Here is an 8,421-nt window from a genome sequence, read left to right as displayed (position 1 = left end):
GTGCTAGAATTGAAGTTCCTCTGGTGCCCCTAATGTCAGCATGGACCCCACTAACTCTTCCAACACCAAACTACAATGGAGTCAGCAGCATTAGGTAGTGTCAACTGTGTTGGGTAATGGGGAGCAGATGCAGGCTTCTCTGGGTGACTGTTCTGAGCTCCTTCCATGAGCTTGTGGATTCTTTAGTGACAAGCAGGAGCAAATTCAGCAATGCTTATGTTGCAACCAAGCTCATTTGTTTGTCTTGAATATAGTTCAGCAATGCTCCAGGTCCATGTCCAGCAGGCGGGGTGGGTATCAAATCCACAGCCCTGGAAACAGCATCATAGCATGACTTGGAGCATGGTATTCTTGCTGACAAAGTAGCCCTACAGCTCCTGACCGCTAAGCCTGTGCTGGCAAAGCAGCTGTACCTGAAGACCACTCATAGGTGGGTGGTGTCACTAGTTGTGGTTTACTGTGAAGACAGTGTGATTCAGGAAGTCAACTCTGGCCCCTGACATCTTGCTGGCAGGTTGTTAAACTGATGGTGGTTAGTAGGGACCTCATGTGACCCTCAGGATCCATTGCTGCTACATGCATGACTGTATGATAAGGGGTCCTGTTGAAGGATGCTGACTAGCACTGATGGCTGCACCAGCAGGTAGTGATTGAACGATGTTCCCTCTTCAGACCCCATAGCAGTAACCAACTCATCAATGGTCACTGACTCAACATCCTTTGCTGGCTAGGAGAGCGCTATTTATACATGCCCTGACCCTGTGTGTCACCATGTAGATGCCCCAGACATTACACAGTCACTCTATCTTAATGCTGAGGTTGCATCTGAAATTTTGGTAATACCACTGGTTGCCCAACAGTGGTTGCACTGAAGTGCTGGGGCTTGATGAGTCTCATAATGCTGAAGTAGCCGCTTGCAGCTGTCTGCAGTGGTTATACAGTCACCTGGTGAGAATTGGTGAAAACAGAACAGCACAAAATCCAATCATTTCATCAGCTACCTTTCACTGCTTGAAATACAATATAAGTGAAACAGTTACAGACAGGCACAGTTACAAAATGACAAAGGCAAACATAAGTTTTTAGGTTAAAAACAATCCTTTATTACACCCTCCAAAGTCAGTTTTAATCTATTGGCTCAGACTCGTGCAGCCACTACACAATGAAAATGCAGGAGTCTGCATATAACAGCTTAAACTACACCTTCTACTAACAATGAATCACATTAAATACATTTTGATTAAGTATGGCCTACTTGCCAGTCATGCAAGACATGCAACTACCTCAGCCACTGCCACTCACACAGTACCCATGCCCTACCTTCATGAACCTGAGCAATTCCTTTCATACCCCCTCAGAAAAACCACCTGTCCCAACCACTAACTCCATTTCAGCATTCACTTAAGGCATGGCTTAGAGCCTGTAATGTCACATGCAGAGATGAGTGATATCACAAGGTTCCAGAACAGTGGCAGAAACTCATTGGATATGATGATGTGAATAGAGCCAAGTCTTCATCACCTGTGCTATTATATTTTATAGGCTAGTGAGGTTAAATGTGTTAAAAGAGTAAAAATCAACAAAAACAAAAATACAGCAGTACACTAAAACTACATATCTGGTATATGCACAACCACATGCACACACAGAAATACTAAAACTATATATATAGTCACTTCTTATACTTATGATAAAAAAAGAGAATTTTGAATGAATGATGTATAATACTATGACAAATAAGTGTAAGTGGCTGATCACTGAAAAAGAAAAGGCTAGGCCATGTATTCTGCAATATCCAAACTCTCCAGTCTAAGAGCTTAGGCTGAAGTCTAGACATGAAAATAAAATTTAATAGTATTACAACATTCATCTCGTCAGCACCTGAAAGAGGGGGAAGTCCCCTACTTAGATTTGCTTCTTCCCTTTCATCAAAACATAGAATGCGACCAGGTCAAATGTGGTCACAGACTGAGGGGTCCCCCTGTGGAATTGCAGCATAAAGGCAAGTTAATGGACTGTGTTCTATTCAGAGGTGTGTCAAAAGAGCTTCTCCCCATTGGAATGACCAACATGAGAGGTACACCACAGCCAAAAGTTTGGGTTCACCAACCACATCTTGTTCTCCCTCACTTGCAGATACTCCTGTCTTCTACAACTGCACAGCTCTCCGACTCAACATTGAGATGACAGCATTCAAGGGAATGATACATTTTCTGCTGGGTTCATTTACTATAACATACGAAGGACACAAAGGGGATCGTGACAGATGAGAAACCTTTACCAGGGCTTTCAGGAGATGATGCAGGTCATTGCTGTAACATTACGCATATGTAGGCGAGCTAATCAGCCACTTGGAATTAAAACTGATAATACAAAATCATGGTAATCTGAGAAGAAGTCAATCCCTTGTGTTAGCTAACACCACTATTAAAAAAGAGTGCCAAAAAACGCTTTTGCCACACAGGCATAAATAATTGTTTAAACAATATTTAGCAACTACCTGTTGTCAGTTAACGTAAGCTCACTCACACAAGAATGCTGGCTCATTTATTTATCAACAAACCTTTACTTACATTTATTGTGCATGGTTTGTAACAATTCTTTATTTAAATATTGGTGTAATATATTAGTTTATTCTGGAAAGTGGTCAAGAGAGCCAAATGATGTCTGTAGAATGTAAGAACGATTTATTTTTTTGGGGGCAGGGGAGGGGGGGGGGGGGGATGGCCTTCAGCCAATGGAACACTGTGGGAGTCAAGTGGAGACAGAAACTTTACAAGTGAAGTGTTCAAGGGAGCAATTTTTGTCCTTTTTATATGAGTTTTGGAAGAAGACAGGCCTGCCTGTGGTAACAGATGTTTTCTGATTGTGTAGGTGATTGATCCTGGGAGGTGAATGGCCACTGCTGTACTTCTACTTCTGAAGGGACCTTATATTTTGAGATGTCTGAATGTGCTCCAGTGTAGGACTCCCAATTTTTTCCACTTGCATTATGGAACTGAGTATAGACAGAGTATGTCTTCCTATTTGTGATCTTGTTTGTGTTAATCTGTAAAACATCATGTTGAACTCTGAACTATTTCGACCTGGTGAATATTGTGTGCATTGTGATCAAGAAATTGACTTAGTTTTTATGTATCTTTGATGACTATTTAGTTTGGGGATTTTGCTACCATTCCTGTAATGTTCTATGTGTAATGTTATTGCATTTGGTAAGGATATTTTCTGTCTGTATTTTAATTGATATCATAGGACCACTTTCCATTTATTTGAGATATCCTGTCTTAAATAAACATTATTCAACATAATTATCTGTCTTCTATGTCAATTACAGATGTTAGAATAGAACCTTTTTTTTATTAAATTATTCGTTTATCTTTTATTTTATATTTCTGGATATTTTGTTAATTTGCAATTCTAGACAATGCATAGACTATTTGATTGCAGGATCACAGCTACAGATTATTATTTGCAGCAAGTTAGCTGCTGGGCACAAAAGCAGACATGCACGGCTTTACCCTGTGATTACACTGAGCTATTTCTTTTATTTCTTTTAAACAGAGCCATGCATTATCCAACTATCTATGGTTCAAGCAACATCAGGTAAAGTCACAACTGGTTTGCTCATATGTGATGTTGTTTAGAAGAGTAGAATACCTTTAGGTGGTGTCACAGCACTGAATACTACATTACAATTGTTATGCCTATCTAAAATGCTATAAAAGAGTGACTAGTTGAATTGGGAGTGCTTCCTTCTTAAAAGTTGTTAAATTTAAAATACCTCTTGGACTATCAAGAAGAAAATGTGGGAATCTGCTTCATCCTAGACACAAAACACTGCAATGAGTTACACTCATTGCTGAAAGGTAGTTACTTCAGTGGATTCCAAAAGGCTTCACTTCTTGCTGTTCATTATTGAAAAGTTGTTGCATTTATGGAAGAGAACCAGCATGTCATGCAAGCATCTGTAACAGTGATATTGTTTTATAAGTTTGCTGTGCCATGAAGCATTACCAGTTGATGTCAAGTGACTGCTCATCAGTCTCAGTATAGAAGCTTGACAGGACTGGTTCTACGCTGCCCTCCCCCCTCCCCCCAAGTAGCCAGCCTGGTTCCCTCAAACTGCACCACATCCAACATTTTTATATAGAAGAGCACTGTAGACTGATGCACCAAGAATCCATGATTAAGCCAAGATTGCACAGTGGCTCTGTAAAACTGAAACAAAAAGTTTCAGTCTGCTCCCCATGAACTATGAGTACACAGTTTCAAATATTTAGAGCTTTTAGCAATTATGCCTTCTTCAGGTTCCCAGTATGTGGCAACCATATGCCACACCATTTCTTTAAAATTAAGAATAGTGTCTCACATCCTAAAAATCAGAAAACTTAAAAACAGAATGTGGGCCCTGGTAGTTAAAAAGGATATGTGTAACACTAAAACCTTTCTTCTTCCACCCATTCCTCTAACCACCTCATTTTCAGCCACAATTGACAGATTATTGTTGTAAAGCTGGAGGACTTAACCCCAACGAATTCTGGACAGGACTTCTTATTGTCACATTTGTACTGTTAATAGCTGACACACACACACACTCTCTCTCTCTCTCTCTCTCTCTCTCTCTCTCTCTCTCTCTCTCTCTGTTCAAAACAGTCAAAAAGGATGTCACCAACTCAATATTTAAAATAACATGGGGAGAGGAAGACAAACTTACAAGCCCTTTTCATGGAGCTGTCTGAGGATATTATCCCTCCAAGTAGTATCTGATAACCTCTTTCAGATTTGAAAGTCAGAAAAAATTTCCTACACAGGAAAACCTATTGCATAGCTTCTTCCAGAAGGGCCATGCTGTCTAAGGTGGAAATCACACAGCGACTAGGGAGCTGTCTGAATTCTATGATAGAGATGAGGTGGTGATATCTAAAGACTTGTTTTTGTGTCACCAAACCCAAAACTCCAAATTACTTCATCAAGGTAGCTTGTTGCTGTGTGACACCAGTAACTTTACATATCGTCCTATGGTGCAATGAGTTGTGCATCCAGGAAAACGGGCACCCATTTCAACACCTCACTTTCAGGAACATTCATCTGCACACAACCAATTATGTACATGTTGTGGTTATCCCTACAACTTTGAACATTTTTAGCTCCCTATCTAACATTGATAGAAATTTGATTTCAATTAATTTGTACTCAGATTGTTTAAATGCAGCAGCTACATTATAGAAAACACTAATGGCCTATTTGAAATATTATACAGTAGTGTGTTGCTGTAATTCTCTGAAAAATAGCTAAATAAACTATGTTCATAACTCTGTGGTAAGATGAATGTTTCTTACATTTACCTGTCTAAATACACATTCCTTTTACTTATTCTGTTGTAAGTTACAGAGAAAAACACCTTACCTGAAACATCACATACATTCAGGGTGCTTCATAATTCTTATTACAGTCTTTCAGTGGTTGTAAAGGTGACTTAGTAGATAAAGTTTTGATAAAGGACCCATGCCTGTAAAGGTACTCTTTCGATGTAAAATAAGTTTGAAGATTGGCTCAGTTTCAAATCTACTGCTTCATGGTACACCAGGAACAAAAACAATGACTTGTGTGCTCTACAGGAGCTGTTACACATGACAACCTCGCTATTTGTTGCACATTATGTATCTGCAGTGCATGATGTCATACACATGGTCCACAAACCCTGGTTCACATCTGTGGAGCACCACAGTTAACCCTTGTAATTGCAAAGCCATTGTTGCATGCAGACAAAAACGGTGTCTCATGGACTGAGGTGATCCAGAAAACATTCTCAGTAAATGGATTGTGCATATATACCAATATGTACCACACTGTAGAGAAGGATATTTGAAAGTGGCTGAATAGTCAAACAATACATTTCTGCACATAGGTTCCTTATCAAAGCTTGATCTACTAAGTCCACTTTACAGCCTATAGCTGCCTGTAATAGGAATTGTGACACACCCTGCATATGGTAGAAGCTGTGGTTCCTCTCCAAGTCCTGATCCTATTCTTGTACCAATGTGGCATGGGAACCATCTTTCTTTCCCTCTGTCCCTCCTCCAAAATGGGTAAGTTTCACCTTGTTTAGGAGCTTGCTGGTCTCTTCAGGCACACAGCGACGTCCATTTAATATTGTTTTACAAATAGTCCGCAACTAATACATCAGACAAGGCACAGGTTGCGTGCTCTAATGATTTCATATCGGACCTGTTGTTCTCAGCCCATTGCTTGAATTTTGGAGATATTGGTGCAACTGTTTCACTGGAACTATTATTTGATACTACTTTTCTCTCTGGCATGACAGTGCATTGGTTTTCTCAAAAATATGTTCATCTGCACATAATTGTTGCCTTAGTCATCAACATAGGTTTGCAGCTACATTTACAGGTGCAGGTTGTTGGGCTTTCATTGGCTGCCACTGTCTGGGAACCAACACTGGTCACAAGTAGAGGCCGCTTCATTGCCTAAGCAAATGGCTTCATAAAGGCATGCAGCTGAACAGCTTTAAATGTATTTTTTGCCTCCGAGTATGCGATATGTTGGGTGACAAATTTCCAGTTTTCTCCTCTATAAAGACTGGATATGTTCCAGACCTGATGTTTTGGGGAGCAGTTCATATATATGGGTGGAGTATTTCCATCATGAAAGCCCAAACAATATCTACCTCATATTGCCTGCTCTTTGCGGCATCCAACTGTAGTTCACTCAAAATGTCATTGGAAGTATCAGTTAGGTACATCAGGCCTGATCTTCATAAGAATGAAACCTGCTGCAACATATTCAGGCAATTTCAGTAAATTTAATTCAGAATAAAGAATGCTGTCTTCCATTTATTATTTTCATTACATTTCTAATCTCAGTCACACTTTCATTGTCCAGTTCCTGTTGTTGTTCCTGCTGTTGGCTACTCCTTTACTACAATTCAGAGAGGTGTGTAGACCTTTAATTATAAAATATTCTTCTAGCAACTAATTTGTACAGTTTTGATAAATAAGAGCATCCTTTATGGATTTCAGGAGATGGAAACTTTATGATTCCAAAACTGACCACAGTATAATTTGAATAAATACACTATATTTAAAAAATAAAAAAAACACCACAAATAAATTATCCAAATGGCATGGGAATTGGTAGATATGATGTACTGTACAGACAAACAAATGATCACAATTTCAGAAAGATTGGATGATATATTCAACAGAAAGAGCTTCAAAAATTGAGGAAGTCAATAACAGATTGGTCCACCTCTGGCCCTTATGCAAGCAGTTAAAACTGTGTGTTCACCTATTGACACTAGTGTTGAACAAAAGAAGACATTCAATGTAATATGATCTTCAGTTAGCCTCAAGGAAGATATAAAGAAAGATTTTAGCTAACGTCATAGGAAAGAATGTGACGTCTTATCATGCAGCTGTAGACAGGAATAACATCATGGAAGTATCAAGATTTTTTACCTCTATCACACTTAAGATGAGCGAGACATTCAAAATACTTGCAAGCAACTTGATAGTGATCAAAACACAGATGGCTATTATGCATCATAAAGCAACAGCTGCTTTCTAAAGACGATCAATAGTAAAAATGGATCACAAAATGTAATGCCAACTGTAGGCACTCCACAGAGACTTGACGATTAGACTCACATTTATAAATTGTTAAATGAAAATAAATTAAGTTATCACTAGATTTAAGGCCCCATTGAGGTAGATGACTTCTTCTGTGATGACTTCCTTCATGGAGAGGGGAGGAAATGTGAAAGGTGTCCAAGGGCCCAAATGTGAGATATTTTTGTTATTTCAATTTTGCAAAGAGATCACCCTTTTTGTTCATCAAATTTCCATTGATATGTCAACAACTGACTGTTTCATCCTGGAATAGGTTGGATTATCATCAGCAAAGCTGTCTTGCCAATCAAAACACACTGCAGGATCACAGAACTTGTGGGACTGAGGGCTCTCAGAGCCATGGCTGAAAAATCTCTCTTCTGTTCCAGAGTAGACATTAAATGGCTTAGTCTTCTTTACCTTTGCATTTCCCTTCTCCTCCAAGATGGGTCTGGGGCTACTGGAGTTATCTTCTCTCATGCCATTTGCATTTCTCACTATGTAATTCCAATGACAAAATAAAGTGATATTTTTTTTCCTTTTCTGAACCAGAATATGTATATTAATTACAAACCTATACCACTTTCCAATCCTGAATACACTTCCAGGTGGGTGTATAGCATATTATCTTCCATTTGGTTTTTGGAGACTTTTTCTTCTGAGAACATGAACTGAATATTCTCAAGTGGTTTCAGCAGAGCCTCTCATCTGACACCACATGCCCCCTGGCAGCCACAAGCTCCATTCTGTTAAGTACATTATATCTTTGGGTGGTGTGTTTGTGACACAAATACAG

This window comes from Schistocerca cancellata, chromosome 4 (assembly GCF_023864275.1).
Source record: "Schistocerca cancellata isolate TAMUIC-IGC-003103 chromosome 4, iqSchCanc2.1, whole genome shotgun sequence".
NCBI classification, from domain to species: Eukaryota; Metazoa; Arthropoda; class Insecta; order Orthoptera; family Acrididae; genus Schistocerca; species Schistocerca cancellata.
This window is presented reverse-complemented; position numbering follows the sequence as displayed.